This window comes from Falco punctatus (genome assembly GCF_963210335.1).
Source record: "Falco punctatus genome assembly, chromosome: 8".
Lineage (NCBI taxonomy): Eukaryota > Metazoa > Chordata > Aves > Falconiformes > Falconidae > Falco > Falco punctatus.
In genome coordinates, this window is record NC_137588.1 from 16,774,969 (window position 1) to 16,801,524 (window position 26,556).

The 26,556-nt window shown below is 36.8% G+C and overlaps 1 long non-coding RNA gene across 5 annotated transcripts in view; it reads right to left on the bottom strand.

The window, feature by feature from the left end:
- LOC308068892 overlaps positions 1-26,556 on the bottom strand; it is a 146,630-nt gene that overhangs the window by 86,955 nt on the left and 33,119 nt on the right. For all 5 annotated transcript variants that reach the window (XR_013930173.1, XR_013930174.1, XR_013930175.1 and 2 more), the window contains 2 exons: positions 13,080-13,226; positions 12,017-12,134 (listed from right to left, as the gene is read on the bottom strand). This is a non-coding gene — a long non-coding RNA (uncharacterized lncRNA). The remainder of the gene's footprint in view (positions 1-12,016; positions 12,135-13,079; positions 13,227-26,556) is intronic.

The window sequence follows — 26,556 nt, forward strand, 5'->3', positions numbered from 1 at the left end:
TATAAATGCAAACATGGTTATTAATTGATGTTAAACCTATTCTTTTATTCTTGTCAAGAGTACATGAATTGGTGTTATGGATAAATTTAAACTGTTCATACAGCTACCAACTGACTTCATAGATTGCTTACAGGATGGTTTAACAGAAACAGTCACCCTTTAGCTTCTGCCTGGGCCAAAATCTGCTTCTTTTCTCTGTGCTTTGGCTTACAGGTGAAATTAGGTATTGTATAGTTTTATGTACAAGTCATTTTTTTTTGCACCAAAAGCCTACTGTATAGACAGTTTTACTGAAATTTCATGCACAGCAAGGGCATTTAAAGAACAGTAGCCAAAATATGTCTTCCATTACAACTTTTTTCAAAAAGCGTGGACCTAACATTTCTGGCAAAACAGAGGATAAATCTGATTTTGTTGACATGATGCCTTAAATATAAGCGACACATCTTTTATTCAGGAAAATTTCCAGTGATCAGAACAGTCTCTTCCCAGGCCAAATAAGAAGAGAGCACAAAATGTAGCACAAGTGCATAGAGTGCCTTAAAGTGAAGTATCTCGAAACTGCATCTGCAGGTGCTCTGGGAGAAATAAAAATTCTGACCAGTAAACGTCTTGTATCCTTCTTACTGCTCATAAAATAATGCAAATTACATTATATGATTTTGTAATTCATACATGAAGTTTGACATTTTGAAATCCCCAGTCAGACGTGAGGTTTTTAGTATCATATTTGTTGAAGTATTTTTTCTTTATATCTTCAATGAGTTTATTTCTTTATCTTCACCCTGGAAAACCCCTTTTAAACATGTCTGCCTATCCCCTTACCAATGAGGCAAACTCTGCAGCAGTCAGTATGCTCAATAAATTTCCAACGAAGTCAACACTTTCTATTTGCACTTATAAGAAGCTTGACTAGGGGCTTCAGGAGGGGTTTTTATTAAGGTGTTTGCAATACTGTTAACAATTTATAAACCTTCTGGGGTTTTATGGCAATCAGATCTTGCTTTGTTTTAAAATTTATTTGCTGCCTTTGTTGCTGTGGAAAAAACGGTTAAAAAAGACCAGAGGAAACATTTAACTATAAAGAAGGGAAACAGCTGAAACAAAGACCAAGTACTGTCAAGTGGATAACGAGGGGAAAATACATCTCTCCAATATCCACAATATAATCTTATACTTGGAAAAGTGAAAGACAAAAAAAAAAAAACCACCAACCCAAAAAACCCCAAACCAACAACCAAACCAGAAAAGAGATGGTGTCTCTTGAAGTTACTCTATCACAAATAAATCTTAACCATCTGAACCCTGGGAACAAGCTTAGAATTTGCAGTTTGAACTCTTGAGCTTTCATAAACTGCAGAGATCCACTGAAAACAGTGCACATCCAAATTCTCTTCATATAATACGTATCTTCTATTGAGAAAGCAGGTGGTGACTGTTATAATGTTCTGATCTGAGGATCTGATTAAAAGTTTACTAAACCTAAGGAAGCTATTTAAAAGAGCTCAGCTCAGGCCCTGTAGTTCTTGGCTTGGGTAGGAATAACAAACCTGCTCTTGGAGCTTAGGTTGCACCAAGAAACATGTTACAGATTACAGTCTCTTGATCCACTTAGGGGGGAAAAGAAATCAGTCTCTTTTTATGCATTATTTTCATGTAAAATGGTACTTCAAATTTAAACAATAAACTAACAAAGAACTGAAGCATTTAATTCTGATTCAAAAAATTTCACAGATATTTCTTCTTCTTTTCTAAAATTTCTCCCTGATCATAGGAATATATATTTAATTTAAAATATTGGATTTTTAAAATGTGATTTTAATAATGACCTTTACCACTTAATTTCAATTCCCATAAAAAATTATGATACAAAAACTAGTTGTTACACAAGGTGTACCTTTTCCTTTTTTGTTAGTGTTAAGGCAGAGATGCTGAGAACATCAAGAGCAAACTGTCTCTTGATATCAATAGTGAGGTCACAAATATTTCACACTTGATTTAATGATTTACTAGGTGGAAGAAAACACAATGACACTTGAAATAATTCTGTAATTTCACTATTGTTTTCATTATATCAAAAAGCTCCCTCAGAAATATTGCCTAAGGTACAGTTCTACTAAGAAGTTTAATTCCATGTGCCACCAAACAGCACAGACTGATTTTTTGCTGTGCATGACTGAACTTTTTTCCTGTGTGACTATGTGGGAGTCCTATAGAAGAACTCTACAGTGTGTTAGAGCATATTAAAACTATGAATGGTATGAAGAAGAATTATTAAAATCAGTTTCCTGGTTTCTTAAGGCACAAGGTCTTTGAATGTACTTCAATATCTCTTAAAATGTTGCAGATACTGAATCTGAAGCCCATGTGGCTACTTCTAATATGTGTAAGCTATAAGTAAAACAATGTAAATTCTATTCATTTGTTTTTTAAACTGGACGCTTTATTATCATTCTTTTTCACTAAAATATACATCCTTAACATTCAAAGCATTAATTAAATTTTAATGTATTTCAAAAAGTTTCCAGACTTCATGAACTGTTAATTAAATACAGCTCAGGCTTTGGTTACATATCCTTTTAAGAGTTCCCATTCCGCTGAGTTTAGAGGTCACAGCAGGTCACCCTGTTCAACCACGGTCTCTCATGCAACACTGAAGGATGTTGCTCTTTTCAGTGAATCCTCCCATTTCTCTGTAAGCTTATTGGGGATGAAGTGGGCATGTAAAATAATCATGTGTTAGAGATACAAAAGAATAATTAAACAGCAGTGTATGCTTTCTGGAAACATTCTCTTCTGATAGTTAAGTGCGTTACTTTTAGACAGATAGTAAAAATAATTTTAAAAAGCAAATTCTATTTAAAAAATAATAAGTGACACGGCGTATTAGAATGACTTTGAAAACCATCAGTACAGTGGTGGTAAATTTGTACCTGTAATACCATGAGGAATAAATCTTACCTATTCGTACTATAGGCAGGTATTCTTTTTACTCATTTATTTTAACACCTTTTCATCCACAGCACCCAGGCTTTCAGGCAAACAGCCAAGTGAGTCAAAGGGCAACCTCACATGTATCAGTTATAATTCAGGGCTTGTTTTCATGCAAAAAGATTCATCTGAAGCAGCTAAAGGTGGAATTTGAAGTCAGTTAGTTATGTTACCTTAAATCCCAATGAGTGAATACTCTCAGTCAGAATAAGTGATTTTAAACAGAGTAGAAAGGGATCGATGTGGTTTACTTATTAACAATTAAAAGACTACTTAGATTTTATCTTTCCACATGTTCCTTTGTAAACATTTTTAAACATTAGAAAGACAGCTCAGGATCTAGTCTTGAACTGTGTAGACTGTACTAGCATTGGCACAGGACTCAAAATCGCTCAAAATATATGGTTGGGCGAGTGGGAATGGTTTGCGATTGTGCATGGATCTTGCAGGATTCATGAGATTTCCACTGCTTTTTATGGCAGTTTGCATCCCGAAATTTTATTTCATTCTATGTATTGTACACTGCCATCAGTTTCCACCAAAGCTAATCCAGCCTCCAAGTCAATAAAGGCATTCATACTTACCTAAAACTGTGTTTTCCCACAATGTTTCTTAGATGCACCTCAAGGGAACCTTCCAGGAGTTACAGATCTGGGTCATATGATCCCATAGATAGGAAAAACACAAACAAACCCCAAACCACAACTGGAAGTCTCAGCTCCTACTTGCACAGAATGGTTCATGGTCTTTTGTTTGTGAAGTAGATGCTCTGATTTTTCACAATGTATGGAACCCCACTCTTCCTCTGGGATATCACTGTTTTACACAGTCTTTGGCTGCGTTGAACAAGCTTACATCTTTGCTCATGAGAAGTGCCTTATGCCAAGGACAATGGAGGAAATGCTGTATACAAGTGTCTGCCCTTGGAAGCTGTAGAGGTCACAACATGCTGGTATTTCTGACACAAATCAAAGAGAGGTCATGAAAATTTAAATTGTTACAACTTTCATCTTCCCACTGATACATCTTGTTATTACCACACTGTCTTCACCACAACATGCCACACTTTGCTTCCTTTTATGCCTCTCTGCATACAATCTTCTGTTAAAAATACTTAAACTATTATGTTCATTATTTTTCTTGATCTTTTGTGTGTGTCTGCTTCATAGCAGGGATTCATTTTCTAGGTTGATTTAAACTCTTTATTGGCAAGGTGGAAAGGAATATAGTCAAAGCAAAATATACTAGCTGTTTGTGATAGCACAGGAGTCCTTCTGTGTCAGCACCCTACCTCTACTTTTTTCTCCATGGAAACAGGTTATTTTTTATTATGAAAGATATTATATTCCTGCTGTTAGGTACAGTATACAAAATATATACTCTTAAGAGACAGCAAAATACCCTCCTCTATACTGAAATCCCAGAACGACCTTGGTTCAACTTCAGTCAGAATAATCTATGTTCAGAGTATTTGGTCTACTTCAGGATAGTTAATCCTAGTCCCCCTGTTAGAATACAAAGGAGTATAGTGGATAATTTCCTGCCAGCACACTTATGTGAGTGCCTATTGCTAGCCACTGTATCAGTTATATATCAGAGAAATGTAAATTAATGTTTCTCACCCCATCTAAATATTATACAGCCTTAATAGTCTGCACCATTCTCCCAGAAGTTAGGAAAGAAAAGCAGTGCTATGTTTTTCTGCATTTTTCCACAAGTAACAGTAGTTGCTCTTCAGACAATATTTCATAATTCTGTTTTTGTTTTCTTTTTGGAACAACACTGATTTCATATAAAAGGGCCTAGATGCTAATGCAAAGAAGACCAAACAGGTTATAATGCAAAGGGACCAGATTAGGAGACAGTAGGGACTCATAGAACCAAAACATCAGATCAGCTCAGGCCTTCCTTTAATTTGGTGGCAGATTTTTAATACATTTTTTTGCAGGAGCTCCACATGGGCTTCCAGCACATTTCTTCATGGTAAAACACAGAAACTTTCAATGAATGCAAAATAATCTCAGTGTGTAACACATATTTAGGCCAGTACTGTCAATGAAAGAATACATACATGGCTGTGAAGTCCCTTGTGCATTTCTGTTGAAACCAGGAATGGTGACACCTACATTCCTCTGAAAGAACACTTTTTTTATCTGGGAGTCTCATATTTACTGGTCTACATTAAGTTCATGCCTCTTTTTCCTGCTCAGTTAGACCACACCTAGCTAATTCATTCCTTTTCAGCTTCAATAACGTTCTTGGGCTTTTAAATATTACGGGAAAGGCAGCTTTTTACTTTCACCATGGTAGCCTGGCTGACTATACTGAAATAACCCTCTCCTTTTCTCTGCATAATGAATGTGTCATAGGGACAATGGTTACTCTGTTTTGAAACAATATGCAAGGAATGGACATGTTTCATAATGCTAAAATACACTTTCCCCCCTCCTTTTCAATTTTTAGTAGGAATGGGTATATGATAGGAATTTAATGATGAAATAAGGGGCAGATACAAACCTCCTGTCACTGCCCTTACATAAATCAGCGTAAGAAAACCAGATTATTTCTCATGTGGAGATGTCATTATTTATTTCTAACAGATATGGTGCATACGCTCCCCCATCCTGAGCTTCAGAGCTGTCCTAGGGAGACTGCCTCCAAGGAGAGGGCAGATATGGTCAGTTAGCCAGGTGCCAACTGGTAAAATTGTCTTTTAAGAGGTAATTAACTATGACGTTAGACAGTGACTAACCTCTTCAAGTTTCTGGATGTCAAGTAGACAAGCAGAGGGGGTATTATGCAAGACATAATTTACTGTAGCATTCAGCTAAGCCAAAATAACTCCATTGAGACAATAAAATTGCAGCAAATATGTATTTTCTGTATTAAGTTGTAAGATACTCCAGAGTTTAGCTGTGGATGTTGCTCCTACAGCATCCATATGTCTCTGAGGACTATGTGATACAGGTTACATGCAAGAGAAAAAGCAGTTTTCATGTTAAAACAAGAGAAACTCAGCCTCTGCACATTTATCATCATGTAGCGCTGACATTCCCCAATTGTACTGAGGAGATTAGAAAGCAGTTCCCTAAGACTCACATTTAAACAGCCCCATAGTGTTTTTTGTTTATTTTTCTGGAAGTTGCAAGGCAAATAAACATGGTGCTATGGGAAAGGTCCTCAGGGAGCCCTATCAGTGGGAAAATTTTATCTGCTGATAGCTGGGTTACCATGAATCTAGAATGAGCAATTCGCTTTGCCTTAGTAACAAGAGTTGGCTGCTAAAGTAAACCATTCCTTTAAGCAATCTGTATGTACTTTTTCTTTTCTCTGTTTCAGAGTCCCCATTTTACACGAGCACCCAGAGAGGCATATATACTTCTGGTTCATGTGTGGGCTTGAGCTATCCTGATTTGCTGGGCTGAAATACCATGAACTCCAACACTGTGCTTTAATCCTTCAGCCTGAACAGCCCTAAAACCAATTTTAAATGCACTGAAATGACTTTGTAATCTCTGGGAGCATACCTTTAAAAGCACGCTAAGAGCTGGCAAAGATGGAAACATGCTGACTCTGTAGACAACATTAATAGCACATCAAGCACAATTGTGTCTGTGTCTCCTAAGTTTGCTTTTTACAGTCAAAGGTCATTAACTGAAATTAGGCCAAAAGAAGAACGCTTGCAAGCAGCAAAACATCACAGTTATCAGATAAATCCTTCTTAAAATTAAATCAAGTGTTTCAAGTACAATGAAGTCCTAATTAATGCCTGGTCTAAATGCACTCTGTTTCCTTCTGTCAGTGAAAATATGTGGCTTCATTGCTGTAACCAAAGAAAAGAAAATTTATAGCATAATGGCATCACAAACCCGATTTTAAAACAAAATTGGTGTGCTCTCATGTTTATTTTGCTCAGTGCTGCTTTTAAGGAACACATTTCTTTTCCTCAAGAAGTTCTGGGCAGGAAAATATATGTATTTAGGGGGCAGACTGGACATTTCCCCCAGAAGTGTTTTAGGTATACTTTGTCACCTGCACATGGTACAGCTCTGTTGCATTAGCAGCTGTAGTTTCACCTTCCACAGGTGAAGCAGTCTGCCTTCCCTGCAAAGGGGTACTTCCATGGACTTTGAAAGCACAAGGGCTTGATTGCTGCCAACTTCAAAGCCAAAGAAACAATAAACAATCTGACTCTGATCCTACATTGCTGCTCTTCATGATACCATATTCTGGTGCCAGAAAGGCACAGTACTAGCTTACTGTACTAGCAAAATCAACTTCCAAAAGCAAAAATGGCATAAGGTATTTTTATTTTAACTGGTCTAGTGATGAGCTGTTTTTTTAAAAAATCTCATTCAAATGAAATCTTTGGGGACGCTGAATTTTAAATACTATGAAAAGTAACGAGCCTCACAACCTCTGCAGAGATTCCCAAAATTTTTCCTTGATTTCATAATTAAGCTGAACTAACATCACTAGGACTCAATCCTTACCATAGATGCGGTTGCAAGTGTCCTTAAAAGACTGTATCAGTAATTGCATGTCTCAATATAGTCTCTTCCAAAAGAAGACTTAAGTGCAAGACTGTCGTACATACATTGTCCTATGTACTGGGGCATGTTCCTTCCCATATAAAATTATTCATTTGCTTAAGTGTTTCATGACTAGAATTTGAGTGCCGTGACAATGCTGCAATGAATTTTACTTTTTGCAATAATTGGATTATTTGCATCTAATCAAAGTATTAATTGATTTATTTCATTTTGTAAGTATGAATTAAAGAATATTTGCCTTGTGTTGGCAATACGTTATTGGCTGCTGGTAGTTGGCACAACAGGTGGGTATGCCATTTTATGTCTCTTTTCTCTATTAATAGCCTAGAAAGTCATCATTCATTTTAGAAAATGCACAGACTTAAAAATAATTACTATTTCGACCCTAGAGAGGATTCCACAAATATCCTACACTTAGCAGTCAGCTAATAGAATAAGTGTATCAGTTAATGGCTATAAATAACTGAGAATGTAAGGTGATGAATTAGTGTTGATCTGGATTCACTTTGTCAAATACAATGATGACAATGTGAAACTGCCGGCTGCATAATCAAGCTCTTAGCAAATCAAATTACTGATATTGTAAATATTATTGAGAGCGCCTGTAAATAAATAAATACTAGAAAAGTACAAAGCATCCAAATTGCTGCATTTCATACAGTTCAGCAGAGATTTTTAGCTTTCTTTTCCCTCTCTTTTTCATGTGTTTACCAAACTGTTACAAAACATATGCACTATTTTTGAGGAAAAATAACATAAGCCAAGCAGAAGGATCTGTTCATGATCAGAATGCAATGGCCTTCATTATATTCTGGTTTGCTTATAAGTGACTGATCGAGAGTTAGCAGATGGTGTTTTCTTTCACCCCTTTGCCTTTCTCTTATTTAATTACTCCAACTTAGTTTATGTGCTGGTTCTATAATGCGTAATAAGCATGTGTATTTGTAAGATCATCGTTTCTATGATCTCCAAATTCAGCAATGCTTAATCTACCCTCACTCAAGTATCTTAGACCAGGTATTTAGGCTATATGCCTGAGACCAGCCTGACCTCTTACACTTTAAGTTGCTCTTGGATGTGTTTCCAGCAAGTGAACAACCTAGCATCCACCTAGGAAACTGTGGCACCTGTTAAAAATCTGTCTGGTATGTAATGTACTATACTTAAGTGTCCTTCCTAGCAGCAACAGATGCCATTAATATGGCACAGAGGGACTCTGCAGGCTGCTCTGCTAGGCTATGAGGGATCTCCTTGGTCTGGGAGGGCAGTTTTCTAAGGGCTGATACATGGACAGGCAGAAAGAAAGCTTGCAGAGAGGATGCTCTGGAACTGTACAGAGATAACACTGCCTCCATTTGACATGGTAGTTAAAACACACACTGTTATTCATAAAACACAACAATCCCATTGCTATTCTCATAACAGTCCTCTCTTCCTCCTCAGTCTCTAACTTTATCTTAACTCCAGACATTCAAAACATACCGACAAGACTTATGGTGGGTTCTGACTCTCATCTGATTATGTTTCTTTCCTTCCAAAGTCAGTTCTGTTTCAAAACCAAGTGTTTCTCACAGCTAGTACCTCACTAGCAACACTTCCTACCAGGAATTCAAGGTCCAGCCTTGGTAGATTTACACCAAGTCATGACTTGGACCCGAAAGCCCTCCCTTACAGCCTGATGGAGCACAGCTCAAGGGGCATTCCAGAGTGGAGGGCTTCCTTTAGCAGAAAACCACAGCACAAAAATTCACTCATGGTTAAGAAGACTGAGACTGGGAAGACATGAAGGATGTGGGGTGAATAGTTTCCTTCCATCTGCCTTTTCCTCGGAAAAAGAAGGTTCCTCAGGCAGGAACATATACAACCCCTAGGGCCTGTGTGGACTAGAGACAGTCACATCTCTCTTCTCACCACTCCGCTGCCACTAGTGCAGTTTCTCAGATCCAGGTGCACAGCAGTTACATGAAAAGGTTTTGTCTCCCCAGATTGCTTTAAGTTTAACATTCTTTCCTTTTAATAGAAGTTCTGCAGGATCAGAAATTCAAATACAAGTTCATTTTAAAGCAATCGGCAAACATGATACTGACACAACTTTTTTTTCCCATTACTAGGGAGAATTCAGAATTAACACACCCACAGCAGCTAAATTCTGAAGAAATTATGTTATTTGCTGTGTGATCTACTAGAGGACATCAAAGACAACTAAACTGCAAGCCTTTGTATTGAATCAAAATTAAGAGATCATTTTATTTTCTTGCAACTGTTTTAGCACTGATCTAAGTAGCCCAAGTGAACTTAGTGATATAGAAACTGTGGAAAGATTTAATTGCTGAAACTAATACAAATATTTGTCTTTAAGTGGCGTGCATTATTTATATCCACTACAAATGTCCAGCAGATAAATTCTGCTTGTTTCCATTTAAGGTGTAGATTCCTGGAATTAGCCAATTTCCTTCAGCAGCAATGTTTTAATCTGTTGTAGGACATCTGAAATTCTGGAATATCTGGAAATTCTTCTGACTTGCAACTTAGAAGGCTGAGCATGAAATTATTTTATTTCTCTTTTAAGGGCGCTTTAGGCATCTGATGATTACTAGACAGACAGACCAGGCTTATTTTCTTTCTCCTGACTTCACACTGCTTCTGAGCTAAAGAGCTATAAAAATGGTGCTTTAGAAATGGTTAATACAAGACCTAACTTCCATCCCTGTGAAATCCCCAGATGCTCCATTAAGCTGGATTTCTGGGTTGTTTCCACCTCAACAGGAGTATTGGCCCCAAATAGTATCCATGATCTGTTTCATTCTGGTTAAAGATGGAGTTTTAGCTTTCTTGCCTGGTTTATTCATGACGCAGTCACTACAAGCCCTTTGGATAAGGACTTCACACAGTGCGTGTAAAGTTCAGCTCTAAGGACAGTGTTACACTGCATTAATCCAATGACTTTAGTACCTTTACTCCTACTGTCTTACAGCGATGTAGCTGAGAGTGAGTCAGGCTGAAGATTTTGCGTATAGGTGATTCCACTATTTTTATGAGGCCCTGCAGGCTCTAATTCTTTGCACCATGTGGGAGCCTTCCATGAATACAGAGTGCCATCTGTGCTTGGGTCTCATTTCTTAAAGAAACATTTAGCTTTCTATTCATGCTTTCTGCATTCCTGGGGCTGAGCAGCGTGTGAGTGTGTTACCCCTTCCTCCCTTGTGTCACTAGAGTTTATTGATCAGCCTCAGGACTAAAAACACAGCAGAGAGCCCTGCTGTTTCCAGTAGCTGTTGCCTATCTTTTGAAGCATAGATGAACGTTTGAGCCATAATGTATTCTTTCGACACAAGAGTATTAACCTTTTGTGAAAAAAAATGCAAGAGATTCTCAAACTGGGAGGAGAAAAGGCACTGGAGCATCAGAAAGCTTGCACACCAAGCCTTTTGCTTCAGCTCTGGCAGTCTGAGCCTCTTGTATCTCTGACTAATTCTCTCCCTGCTCACCACAGGAATACTAATTGCCAGATGAAGCTCTTTGTTCAGCTAATGCTCTAATTGTTGCTTAGAAGAGGAATTGTCTCTTGCAATCATTTACTCCTAAGGAAACTTGAAATCTTAATTCTATGGTTGAGTCCAGAGAGTGCACAGTTATAAAACTACTGAAATTACCAGACCAGAGTCAATGAGTCAAAAAAAAAAGCACCATTCTTTCTGAAATGGGTTGTTCAAATCCAGATAAGTAATCAGGTGAGATGCGATTAAGTGTTTTGCATCATTCTGCTGTGTCACAAAAACCACAAGACATCTAGAGTTTCAGTATGAATGAGAATCCAGAAGTTTAGATATGCATCACAGTCACGTTTGACTTACCAGCACTAAACCACAGGAGTCCATAAAAGCTACCCAAACCCAAGAAACATTAAAACAGAAAAGCACAATCTTAATGTAGGTAAGCTTTTGAATGGAATAGGTCTCTGTATTGCCTGCATTTTGATTTATATCCATCTAGCCTGTACCTGAATCTCAGAATTTAAAAGAGCTCTTTGAGGTGCATGGACACATACCTATTCTGCAGCTTACTATGGACAAGAGCAATTATTTGGGTGCAAGTTCAGCTTCTTCAGCTTTTTCAATGGTTTCAATGATTAGGATTTGTGACACTCTACTTGAGCCCGAGCACACAGACAAATATATGCCTGGATTAAAAAAAAAAAAAGAGAGAGAGAGAGAGAGAGGAAAAAACTAACAGAAAAAATCATAAGCAAAAAAACACTCCTAGCTTCTCATGAGGAAAACCACACATAAGTATGTAAGAGAGAACAGAATAAAAGTAGAAGATATATGTACCACTATAAACAGGTCAATAAACTAATAAACTGATGCCATATTATATGTACAGATAAAACTAGTACAGAAGAAAGTCACATAAGCGATTAAGAATTCAGAGACATTTTTTGCCTGAAGGCACTTCCTGGACATCTTTCATACCTTATAGAGGAGTCCTTAGTGCATGCTCTGTTGACTGAGATCCTAGGCATGGCAGCTACCAGATGTCATCCATTCATTAAGACTGAAGTCATCTAATGAGAAGCAAGACTTCTTAAGACTGTTGGTAGTATAAAATAAAACAAGACAAAAATATGTAAAAATATCCTGCAAATGTATTGCGTAGTGCATTTTAGAGCTACTTACAGTATATAATACAAATCCCACATATTTCTTCACATAAAAGTTTCTTCCTCTTTGACCTACCAAACCTTAGAGCATTAGACTAATCTGATTTCCATTTTCTTGACTTTTCAAAGCTTGGTAATACCTTTAAGTTTCTTTTATGTGGCCAGGTTTCTTATGATATCACGTAACTCTTGTGATCTCATCCCAGATTTGCTGAGTGTAACTAACTAAATTCATTTTGTGGCTGTATCACCTTTGTCTCTTAATAAACCAGTGTGAATGCTGACTCTTGCAACCACTCATTTCCAAACATGCAACTGCATACTCTCACATGTGGGAATGAAGGAGGCGGCTGTGGAAAAAGCCCTGTAAAGACAGCAATCATTATGCTTGTAAGTGCTTGCTGTCCCTGACCAAGAATGTTAAAGAATTAATTACTTTTAACACCAATTCTGCTCTGTATGAAGTATGAATTACTGATTAATGAACTCCAATCTGTTCCAGCTACATCCTACACCCCATATGGCATATAAAAAAACCTCTTAAAAATAAAGTTATAAAAAGAGATCTACTAAATCATACCCCAACCTATGACTAAAGTAGGGGTTATATCTATAATCTTATGACTTACTACATTATTCAAAACAGTTTTAGAAGTTACTAACAAGGATTAAGATGCTTCTTTGGGAGACTGCCTCATTCCACCAAAATGGCGTTATCAAATTTTCCCAGATATTCAGGGCAATTATTTATTCTTTTATAGATGTTGATATTGAGTCTGGCAAGAAGAGTAACAGGTAAGATATACAGAAAAAGTTCTAGATAAACCAAAAATTCCCTGTACTTAAAATATATTTTAACAAATAAGGAGAAATACCTTTGCTTATTACTTATCAGTGATGATGGGACCATATTAGATGTACTTTCTTTCAGTGACACAACTGTCTCTGACATCTTACAGAACAATTTCTTTCCATTTAAAGTCTTCTTTCTTGGCAATGCCCAGAGCAATGTTACTGGCAGTCTATGGCATATGACAAAATAACAACTGTTAGAAGAGCATTTCTACCTACCTCAGTTATGCACAAAGAAGGCAGGGAAACAAAGTAGCTGGGAGCTGTTTGAAGACCTAGAGCAGTACATCTGGAATGAGATACAGCTCTCCTGGGCCATGTCTAGATGGCACACAGCCGCAGGGAGACCAGCTGCCCTAGGCTCCTGATTGTCCAGGCTGGGAACCTGATGGCTGTGTGCTGTTGCTCCCCTCACTTCTGCTTTCCAGGTCCCAGCCAAAGCAGCCAGGGCATGGTGAGAGGCAGGTAGGCTGTTACAAAATCCTCCTACCGTCATGATGGAGTCCAAATGAAGCATGAACCTAGGCATAAGCACTCAAAGCGCTCCTACCTGGCTCAGACATAGCCTTGATATCTTGGCTACATGATTATGCTTGTGTCCTTAAGTTTATGGGGAGTGGGGTTTTAAAACAGTCAGATGGATAATTTTGGCATAAAGTATAACAAAAAGCCAAGGTTTGTGCAAGCCCTACACATCTTTTACACTTGTTTTCAATGAATAGGAGCAAATGTGACCATCAGCAAAGATTAACTCAGCTTTATATAAGATACATCTAAAGCAGAATAAATCAGCATGTAAACATGTACAGAGTATATCCCTTGTATACACTCAATCTTGTTCTTGCCAAACTCCGGTTCCAAAAAAAATAGAAAGTTAGTAGAAAATCATATCCAAAGACTATTGGGTGTTACGATCTGAATGAATAAAGGGTAGAGTTTTACTGGGTAGTATTCACTTACTTACATACTAGGACTTATGCTGTGGTTTATGGTTGGGAATTTTTTGCTTCTGATTTTTTCAAAGAATACAGGGTCACTAAACTTAAGTGGTTCCCTGTCGCCCACAAATAGCCCTTAAAATCATAGGTTGTTTTCTCTTTTTTCCAGGATTTATTTGATTTTTAAAAGTTATACTTGGTTATATACACATATTCCATAAATGTTAGTTTTTCTGTAAATTTGAAAGACCTTCAGGTGATATATAGATAATGTATGACTTACCCTGGACAGGGGACATAAGGTACTTATCAAAATTCAGGCCTGTTATTGCCTCTCCTTTTATCTCTGTCCACTATAGTGAAAAGCTTTGTATGCCCTTCCAGTAAAGGACGGAAGGCTGGCTAGCAGTCAGTGTGACAGAAGGAAAGCAGTGCAGCAGAAAATTGGATAACAGGATAAAAACCACAAGGACCACAGGAAGCCCATCAAAACTGCCTCCTCTTGTCAAAAAACAGACAAGTGACAAGCACAAATATAAAGTATTATCCACAATTCTGTATTTCTAATGATATCACAATTACAGTCCTGCTTCCTATAGGCAACCACTTAACTTTTTAGGCTTGACCTTGCAATAGCAAACCAAATGTGGTGTGACAAAACAAATCTGTGGAAGAATTGTTTGCATTCTGACATCTGACTATACAGTCCCAAACTAACTTTTTTTTGGTTATTTTCCCCTAGAAAAAAATGTTCAAAGAGTGTTGCTCAGTCACTGATCTAAAAAACATGTTGACTTAAGACCATGTACATATTTAGTGATTCCAGATCGTGCATCAGAAAGAGGCAGGCAATTTAAATTGTCTGCCAACAGTTCAAGGCTGTGGCTAATTCATTACTCACACATCTCTAGTTGGAGTACTAATTTAAACTCATGTGTGTCATATTAATTGTAATCTTGTTTCAAAGTGACAAGATAAATATCTCAAGGTACATAATATATTATGGACATAGGTCAAAACAAATGAGTGTCTAAAACAGATTAACACTAAATACATGCAATATGTCATGTTTGTAAATTAAGAAAGGATAAATTACATTAACATTTAACAGATTGTTCATTATACTCCATCTATGCTTAGGCTTAAATACACTAAGAGATACTTCTCCTGCACATAAGGTCTCCTCTAAAAAATTCATACAGAATATTTAGAATTGCATTCTTGGGATACAGAAGCAGCAGTTCCCAGATGCTATAAAGAAAAGCACACATTGCTAAAGGATAAACAAACCGGCCATCCTATTGTAGTTTCCTTGATTTATTCTTGTTATTAGTGGGAATGTAAAAGAAAAAATCAAACATATTCCCAGTTTTTCTCCTTCCTTCCTGTTACAAGATTAGTTAAACATGTTGGAAACCAGTGGTTTAATTTAAAGCACTCTTGCAGCTTTTCCTCACAAGGAAAGATTTGAGCTGCTTCATCAGTTCAATCACCTGAGCAATACACTGTTCTTATTGCACTTACAGAACTCTATGCCTTGCTTCAATAACAGCCAGTGTCTTGCGGGGGCAACCAGCCCCCAGGACATGCACTGCTACAAGTCCCCTCTAAACGCAAACCCTTTGTCGGGTTCAGAAACTCACAGGAACACCTTTGAGAGTGTTCCCAGGTAAAAACAAAGGTGTGTTAGAAAATACATATAACTGCTCCTGTGACTGAAGAATTTAACATATCAAAGAGAGTTTATTCATATTTCTATTGACACAAATGTGTGTTAAAAAAAGGAGGTATATTTTATATTCACTAATATTCAGAAATGGGACCTTCTGTAAAAATCTGTACATAGGATATATGTATATCTGACACATGCATTAATCCTTTTTGCAACCTGCATAAAAACATATTTTACATTCAGAGTTTCAGCTGCTATTAATTTTCCTGGTTTGATATTATCACTTAAATACTCTTTAAGATAAATTTCCTTTTTCTAGGGACCATTCTCCCAAATGCATTATTCAGTTACAAAGTTAATTCCAAAGCAACCTGGATTAGGAGCCCAGCCTCCACAGAATTTATCAGACAAAAAGAAGGATAGTAATTACATCATAGTAAATAAGTATTTTGTATCATTGTAACTAAATCTGCACCAAATATTCTAGCTGTTATTTGTATTTCTCACCAAAAACAATGTATAGACCAGCTCTTGTACACTCAAAAGCAAGTATAATCCTATTGATTCAACAAATGTGTCCATATATCTAAAAATTAGTAAGTAGGAAGCATTAACACAACTCATGTTTTAACCGATTTACTGAAAGCAATAATCATTTCAGGTTGAAAACACTGATCATGCTGATTTTATCAGCTTTTTTTTTTTTTCCCTCTTGTCATAAGAATTCCATTGATAGAATGAATAATAACAAAGGGATTGACTTAATTCCAGATGATATTTTAATTCATTCAATTTTAGTCACCCTGATGATAAGGCTGTAACACAGCTTTTAGATAAAGAATATCTGATGAGATTTATGTACTGAATGGAGGCTTTTCCATCACTAAATCATGCTCTCTTATATCCATCTATTTCTACAGAAGACTGCTGAAACCTCATACTCTTTAAGTACTGCCATTTAAAGATAGTAATTTAAATTCCATTCCTTTTGCCATATAAGTGTCATTCTTTATATAAATAAGGTCAGCCATTTAGATCTATTTGTTTTGATATGTATGTCATCTACATTTAATTGCACTGTATTTCACGTCTCTCTTAAGGCATCATGATGTTTCTCATCCTGCTTTACTATTCATCCTGACATTTGTCAGTAGGATAGCAGCATTGTTAACACAATTCATGTATCAGTCACTGGTTGTTGTCATCCTTTGCTATTTCCAAACCTCTTCTTTTAAACAATCTACCAGTTTTCATGGAAATGTACAAATGCTAATCAGAACCAGCAACAACTCAAACTGTGGGATAAAGGAAGGAAGGAACAGAAATTGGTGGGATAAATCAGACTTCATTGCTTACGAATGTAGCTGTCAGTATATGTGCATAAACAACTTTTCCTTACTTTCAGACCTCACATCCTGCTCAGTGGTAAAAATAGAGCAAACCTGGAGTCTTTGCTGCTACTATAGGCTAAACATGGCCACTGGGATTCAATAAAAGGGGCAGTTACCTCAGTGTTAACAAGGCCAATGGAATAATGTCTCATTCCCCTTGCCTGAAACCCCTGGGCTATGGGGATTATTCCAATCAGAAATGCATTTGCTACATGTTTTGAGTGTAAGTAGTCTTTCATAGACATATTACTGTCTGGTTAATGTGGAATCTCATCTGGCTCCCACAGGGAAAAGATTCTCCATTTCTTTTGATAGTTTACGGTTAGATTACCTCATGCTAGTAATATCTGTCAGACACTGGCTGATATTTTCAGGAAATCTGTGCCTAGACCAGTCTTCCTCATTGAAGCAGGTAGTATCAGACTGACAACACGGAATGACAGAAACACAAGCTGGAAGATCACATTTGGAATCAATAACGTGCAAGGCAGTGGAAGGGTCAGCATACAGAGGAAGGAATGTGGAAGATAAAATGCAATAATTCTAAAACTTTCTGGAAGGCAGTACAGAGTTAAGCAATCAGAAAAGCTGTGAAAAAAGATATCCCAAACTACAGTAATTTTGTTTTTCAGTGTATTCCTTTCCACTTCTTTTGACTGAACTGAAATGTTGTGGCATTATTTTTTGTCATATCGAGAGAGAATATTTATTCAAGGAACTATAACTTAGAGATAAATTCAATCTGACAAAACAGTCTAAAACATGCATGAAAAAAACAAGTGAATTTGTAAATGTATTACTCAGCAGAAGCGTTCACATGCCAGGCAGACATATATCTGATATGCCATCAGGTTATGATCACTGAGATAAAATTATTTTATGAACATACTATGTGAGTTGATTAATGAGGCGGATCTGTTGAATGACCTCCAAAGGTCCCTTCCAACTTGAATTATTTTATGAATATTGATATCAAATTACTTTTGTGAAGTGTCCTAGATCATTGGAATTGCAGAAGGAGCAAACCTGAGGGCAAAAATGTGATCCAAAGAGTACCCTCCAGGGAGTCTTAGCAGAAATGACAGGAAAATTTAATGTTTTCACGTTTTCAGACGGAGGCAAAAGCATTTGCTTTGCATGTCTGGGGAAGATCGAACACAATAGAATGGGGTATTGCCAGTGAGCACTAAGAGAAAGAAAAAGGTGGACAGCATAAGCCTTTCACGAACAACTCCTTCCCATGTTCCCCTGTTGGATAGTGAGATATGTGGAAACAACCTGTGCAGATGATTTTATTACTCCAAAAATATGTTTTCCATCAAAAGTTTCATGTTAGAAGTGATACTTCATTTCAAGGACATAGTCTGCTCATATTATTGCTGTAAGGGCTCCAAAGACAGTGCGACAAAAGGTCAGTGCCTTTAGTTTAAAGCAGGGCAAATTTTTGCACTTTTAAAAAATAATTTGTGTTTGGAAACATCACAATTTTGAGTCAAGTACCTTTCTCAAACCTGCTGAAATAAATGGAGATTGCATACTGTATTTAAACAGGAGAGGGACCAAGCATCAGAGAGACTTTTTACAGCAATAATGACAACACATGCATTTTTTCTCCAGGAAATTCTTAGATCTTGACATTTTGAAGGCAATGAAGCCATTTCTCTTATTTGTTGGGTTTGGGAGAATTTTGAACTACACTGAGCAGATGCTAAAACAGATGGACACTGTCTTTTGGAAAAGTGGGGAGAATATCTGATTAGAAAATGTCATGCTATTGTTTCTTCTTTTTTCTAGCTGAATAAGCTATGAAAGGACTTTTTCTTATGTCATAATTTGAGGAAAACATAAATTCTGACACTGACTTAGTCAATATTGCATAAGAAATGAGGCCCTGGCCCTGCTCCAGTCCTCCCTTTCTAAAGAGTGATCTTGTGTTGGGTAGCCCCAGTCTCTGTTTTCCACTGAGGAAAAGCATTTCAGGGTGGTAAGAATCACAGCAAACTGTATCTGGAGTCAGAGCAATTTCAAATGGGCAGTAATCCCCATGAAGACAGTGAACCCTGCTCTGACTAGGGATAATGGAACAACTTGGCAGGGTGATTGTTTGCTATATTTTGTTCTTTCACCACCTGGGCTAGACGTCTTTGTGGGAACTCAGCAGGACTGGGATAAGAAAAAAAGAAGAGATGCTACTCCTCAACTCTTGGTATCTTTCCTAACTACTGCTTGCTCAGGGGCTGGAGGTGCTGTTGCTCATCATAAAAATCTCCCTAAAGATTCCACATGCCCTTCCTCCTGGCCCTGCATCAGTCAAACTGTTTGCCATTCAAAATTGGTGCATGGGAACAACTTTGTTGCTTGAATATAGCTGTTTCATCTCCAAATCCAATCAGCTTGAAAGCGAATTTCTGTTGGTGACTAGTCTAACTTGTATCATAACCAAAAGAGTCTCCTAATATTGGAGTTGTACAATAGAGATTACCCATGGAGGGGTCACACATTGTGAACAGAGCACAGGGGGGTCAAAAGGGCATTTGGTAACAGATCTGAGTTCTGATCTTTCCTCTTCTACAGACTACTCATCTCTCCACATTTTGCCCGTAAGTTAGTTAATGGGCTGTTCAATAAACCAGGCAATTTTTCTCAGGCTCTCCAGTAGTGTTTGCTGATGTATCAGCAGAACTCTCTGGTCTGATTCCTCCATCACACCAACCTGCCTTTTCCTTTTAATAACTGTTCTTTCTATTGTATTCTGTTCCTCTGTAGTTCGATTTCTACCACTTGCTTCCAAATAACATGAGAAACAATTGCAAACAGAATCAGAGCCCTATGAATAGCTGAATATGTGCTCCACTGACTGAATTGGGAAAAGATTAATTTTAAAACAAGCTGGAATAAACCCCTGAAAATTCAATTTTGTATACAGCAAAATACTTCACTCATGTCTAAATGGAATACTTTGCTTCATATTTTTAGGACTCTCAAAGTTAACAGGAGATATCTATTTTTACATAGAAATGCAGTTCCTACAAGAAAAGCTGTTTTGATAGTGAAAGCGCATTGCTTTTAAATTTTGCAGCAAGATGTTTCAACATTGGATCATTTTGGAGTTCCATTCTTCTTCACTGAAAACAATCACAATTAATTTAGGGACTGATTTGTTTAACTCAGTTTGGTAATTTGGGGTGAAAAACATTTCAGACAAAAACATTCACCCATCTCCTGTTTGCAACAAGTTTCTTTGTGATGATGATTTTAGTGGAAACGTGAAAATTTTGCTTTTAGTCACATTTTTCTTCAGCAATGTGGAACCAGACTGTGGGTGGATTCTTCTGATGAACTTTTTTGAGGGAAACCTGAAACATGTCTGGAGTATGCTGTCTGGTGGCCTTATATCTTCTATGAAGTGCATGAATTTGTATAAATTTGAAACTTTAGTCCAACTGAAATTGCATCAGTAGCAATATAGGTTGGGTTTTAAACTGCTTATGAGGTTACCACCTGAACTGTTTAATAACTTAATCAGAAAAGGAATGGCTTTTTTTGCTGCACAATCAGTTTGTTAAATCCATTTAAAACAATGGTGAACTGACAATTAATAGACCACACACATAAGAATACTGATGCAAATAATTTATTTCCTTGCAACATATGGTCATGTTATGTCATAACAATATCAGCTGAAGACTGAGACATTCTAGCCTCTTTATAGCAATGACTTTTTATGCTACTTTGGAAATAGATCAAAGAAATTAACTGCCATGTTAAGCACGTAACACTATGCAATGGAATAAGAGTCTACCTTAGAATTTATGCCTTTTCCTTCTTACATTTAATTCTGTACACAAATATGAAATACCCACTTTTTTCCACTGTGATTTGTACCTTCAATATTTTTCGTCTAAGATAAGTTGTATTCTCCATGCTTTAATTCTCACATAAAAATTAAATGGCAAAATTACTGTACACCTCCTAACATATTCTTATGATGCAATAACCAAGTCCAACTTTTTAACACGTCCATTAAGCTGAAAATATTCATAATATCTTTACCCTTATTCTTCTCACCTTTGCCTCAGTATGGTATTTGTCACTTTTTAATTTTTTTAGGATTATATGGTCTAGCTAAATCCTTAATTCAATTTAAGAGTCATACCAGTGGCCTCATTCCACTTATTTTATACTCTATATTAATTAGGAAGAAAGTGTGATAGTCTGTCAAGCAGTTGTTCTATCTCTGAAGTGACCCAGACAGGGAGTTCAGTAAATACTGGATTTCACAATGCTCATCTTTTTCACAGTATGTTTGTACAATTTTGAAACAATGCACCTACCTTCCTTCTTTCTTTCCATGTAATGAGTAACTTTCATGTGAGTAACAGAAAAAATACACAGTCAGGAACTGAGAAGAAACCAGGAACAAACTACTGTGGCTAAAATAATGCATCAGACTGGTTACCCCAAAGAAATCATAGGAGGCAGTTGAAGCAGTATTTGAGGTCCTTAAGCACAGCTCCCAGAAACTCCCACTCCCATTGCTTGTCAAACAGCTGTGGGTTATTAGAAAGGCTCTTGAACTGAACCAAAGAGCCATTCTTAGGGTCATTTGTTATCACAGAACTGTTAACAAAGACCTGATGTTGCTGCAAAAATACTACAAAGGAGTGATATTTCTTTGCTGCTTGGTGGGTGACATAAACTACCAAGCATTCTGTCTCTTATCTATGTCCTATTGAAAAGTTAATTTTGTATCTTTACCTTCTTGCAGTCCCTTGAGACTAACAAACAAGAATCTTTGCACATAATTACTGAGTTTGTGGAATCCTTTAAAATACAATTAGGGTAAAGCAGATAAAATACAATTTATTCACCTTCTAAAAATGTAAGACTTTAATGACTAATTAAAAATGCAAATATTAATTATCTCAGGAAAAAAAGCAGCTTGAACAATTCTGGAATTATAATTTTAAATCATAAAATACTGCTAAATGAAAAAGTGAGTGGTAAATGTCTAAATTAATTCTGAGCCACCTTGAAAAAATACTTTTACCAGAGGGATAAGGTTCAGTGTTCAGCAACGTAGTAGGCACAAGGTCAAAAGTTCATGAATTTTAAAATTTTATACAAGATCAGTGTGAGTCCTGCAGGACTGAAAAAGTGAAAATATGGGACTTTAATCTGTGCTCTTGTGAATGTTTAGTAGCAAATCACATTCTCTTTGATCAGTGCCTTAAGATGCATTAAGAAAGTCTTCTGGAATTAGACATTGGTAATGACATGTGTTCCAAGACACCAGTGAAGGAAATAAAAGTGGAATGAAAAGAAAACTGCTTGCCACAGAAAACATACAGTCCCAATCACTTATAAAAACAAGAAAACCTCCCAAGCTGATCCCAAATTTCATCATCCTACTCCATCATTAAGAAGCTATGTAGAAAAAAAAAATAAAAATGCATTTTTCCTTCCAGTGTAGAGTTCCCAATTCTACTGTGCAGAGCAAAAATATGTACCACATGTTGATAGCTTGTGGTACTGAGTCATGAAAAAGTATAAAATATTTATACATGTTAGTTATTACTAGATAATAGATACTTTCAGTGAGATATATCCCAGCTGGGACACAAACAGCATTAGGTATTACTGTTCAAAACCTTATGTTTTGAATTAAAACTCAATGAAAGAGCAAAAATACATCAGGTCTATACTGGAATTACTGGAATAAAATACACAGTTGTTTTTTTCAAGTTCCAGCATCAACTTAATCAACTATGAGAGCCTATCTGGAGCCATACTTGCACGAATACTGAAGTGTGTATGCATGGTACATAACAGAATCACATTTTCTATGAAGTTTTAATGAAAAGGAAGAGATTCATCTAGAAAATAAAAGGCTGTAAGGGAAGGAAAAAAAAGAGGTAAATATGCATCTTTATTACGAAAAAGAGAGACTTAAATCTCCATTCATTGCAGAACATACTACCGCAGCTACTATTACTGTGTCTGTATTTATAGAAGAAACTAAAAGTCTCCAAGTATTTTAAAAGCTGGGATTCTCACCCTGAAGAATACCAGGGCATGACAAGCTGCACCCTACAGACAGATCTCAGGGCTACATTATGTGGTGCACAAATAAAAAAACCCGTGAAGCTCTGCTCTTTCAGAAAACCAGCAAACTGTGGGTTTATGTGCCAGTTTTTGCATTGTTGGAGAAGGCTTAAGATGATATTAAGTAACCTAGAGAGAGACCCAGAAGTTCATGAAATTATGTTTACTTATGTAAACTGGCACTTAAAAGAAAAACAGATTAACTAGAGTGTGCAGAGAAGCATCTTGGCACAATTTGTATTCTGCAGCACCTGCATTTAAAATTAGTGGGTCATTGTAAAGCCTGGACTGCAACAACTGAGTATCAGAGGCTGAAGTACGGTGGGACAGCTGAAAATTTCTGCAGAGCATGATAAAATTCGTTGAAGAATAAAACACATCTTTTGCAATCCTGTAAATACATCCTTGCTATTATCATTAATATATATATTGTTGTCTCACTGAGTGCTTGCAATTTTGCAGTTTTCTTAGCTTCAAGAAATCAAGAGAGCTGTGGGTTTTGAATGGTAGAAAAATAGGCTTTACAAAATCCTGTATTTCATTACACAGGACCTGTTTAGCTAAAACAAACAGAGCATGTCAAATGTTGCAAGTGGAAGAAGGTTTTAAGCTTTGCCTGGGACAAATTTTGCCGAGCAGGAATATCTGGCTTTAGCATTTCATTTGTGCCAGTGTAGTTAGTATCTGATCCAAGTTGGATGGAAAGTGTCTGTTCCAAATGTTTAGCAGATGGAAGGGTGGTGAGTAGTCACAAGAAACAGGTTATTTCTATTACAACAAATGGCTTGGAAAACAGGTATTCCTCCACTGCCACTGACAGATATCATTATAGCACAAAGCGCCTTTAAATCAGGTAGATTGATGTAAACTCAAATGTAAGGTGTCTCACTGTGGGTAGTGCTGCTTTGTAAAATCCTGGTGCCTTCCAAATGCTGCTCATAGTTCACACTCAAGGCTACAGTTATGTTGTAAGTTTACCTGGCACATCCTGCCATCCCTTCAGAGCAGGATAAATCTCATTGATTTGAACTGAAGATTTTGCCACTCTAAGGGCAGTACATTCAGGCCCCTCTCCATTTCACTGTTACCCTGGAAATTTTTTGTATGAAATACTACAATTGCTTCTGCTTTTACTTTTAAAAACAAAAGGTACCAATGGAAAAGGAGCAGAATCAGTATCTCTTTCTTGTCCATGTAACCACTTGTAATTCTTTTGGCACGAGAGCTGCCAGACACTTTGACTCATAGAGTCAGAGCTAATATACCAGTGTAAAAATAAGAGATACTGAGACAGCAGCAAGTGTTCCAGAAAAGCAGTATGATCTTCACACAGCTTCTTTTCTCCTTTTTTCTACTTGGCATGCTGTATTTTGCAGCTCGTTAGTTATCATATGTTCACTTTGCTCACTGATTCTCATGATAAATACCTCTGGTAAAGAAAAGCACTGTGCAGAAAATCTGCCTCCCTATATTGGGTACAATGGAGAAACTACTTTTAACCCCATCATCCTCAGTCCCAGATTGCAGCTGTGTCTTTCAGGTCCTCTTCTCATATATCATTTGCTGTTGGAAAAAAAAAAAAGAAAAAGAAAAAAAGAAAAGAAAGAAAGAAAAGAAAGAAAGAAAGAAAGAAAGAAAGAAAGAAAGAAAGAAGAAAGAAAGAAAGAAAGAAAGAAAGAAAGAAAGAAAGAAAGAGAAAGAAAGAAAGAAAGAAAGAGAAAGAAAAAGAAAGAAAGAAAGAAAGAAAGAAAGAAAAAGAAAAAAATACTATAGCAATAATATAATCGACTTATGCTGGCAAGCATGACACTATTTCTTGGGTCTAGGCCATATGCCTAACATTGTTTTATACATGCAGTGACAAATGCAGCAAAGCCTATAAGGTTGAAATATTGATTTAATTCTTCAGCATCTGTAGAGTGCTCAGTTTCATGGCTTTTCCTTTGGCCAATTGTATATAAAGGAAATTCTCAAAGTTCATTCAGAAACATCAGATCCAAGTTTCTGATTTCTTCTCAACTGAACAGGGAGATGTTTTATAATTTTTGCAATTTAATTTTTTATAATAATTGAATACTTTCTTACGTGGTGTTTGAGTAGAGCTCTGTATTACCTTTGTACAATTCTAGCATAGTGCTCTCTTTGACAGTAGGAAGATTTGTGCCCTATCACATACCAGACATTTAAAGCTTTCTGGTATTGAAAGCACTGTTGCCACTATGATTCTATCCAAATAAAGCCAAGAAGGGATGTAAGCGTAGCTTGGAGAGCATCACTGAAAGTGCAGTGTGGTCATTACAAACCTTTCTTCCTGCTTCTGTTTCCAGAAAGTCAGCGCTGGATGACAGAAATGTACTACAGGCTTAGACTGTAACAACTACTTATTTTGAAGGGCAAAATGTGCACTACGTCCATTTCTCTGTCCTCTGGTTGTTTTACAGACAGCTCCTCATGTCATTAGTTTTGCTTATTCTCCAGGTCTAGGTAGGGGTTTCTAAGCGTTGATATAAAGCTACAGTAGTGTCCAATGTTATACTTCCATGGATTCAGTATGTTTCAAGCAGCTGCAGGAGAACAAGTCTAAACCCTCCTATATTCTGATCTCAAGAAGGCACAGAAGATCAGGTTTTGATCTCCTGTGGGGCATTTTCTTTTTCTGTGTGCGCATGTTCATCTTAATATGTAGTCACAAATATGTCTGTATTTAAGCCAGTTCTTTAAATACCATGGGAATTGGATTGAGACCAGTTCCCACAGGCTCAATAGAAATGGAAAATTAGGAACTGGGAAGAAATCCAATGTATATGAACTATGCTTCTTTAATTCTGTCGGTTTCTATTTACAAAGAGCCAGAACTGATGAGGCTACTGAGAAGACTGAAGTCTAGCACTCCAGTGAAACTATCTTATCTTTTGTCTCCATATAATTATTATTGCTAGTTCTTACAATTTTTTACAATAGTAATACAATATGAATACTTAAAGAAAATAATATTAATTTCAATATTACAGTAATTCTTGCTTTAGGAAAATGTACAGGGAAACTTGCAGTCCTCATTAAATTGTCCAAAACCATTTTCCCTGTTGCTGTTGCTCAGCAGTTCTTTTATACCCTGAAGTGCAAGCATGAAGATTTATATTCCTGCCAAAATTCTTGATTATTATGATTCTTTACATTTCAGTTTTAGATATGCATAGAAATAGTTTACCCCAAACATTATCCACCCCCTCTTCTTCATGATATCATAAGTAAACAAGATCCATTGACCAATGCTGTTATGCATGCAAACATTTCTCAAACAAGAAATGGTTTGCAGTCTGCCAGAGAACTGTTTACGCTGCAAACACACAGCCTCAGGGGCAGCTTACACAGCAGAAGTGAGGGATACAGCTTT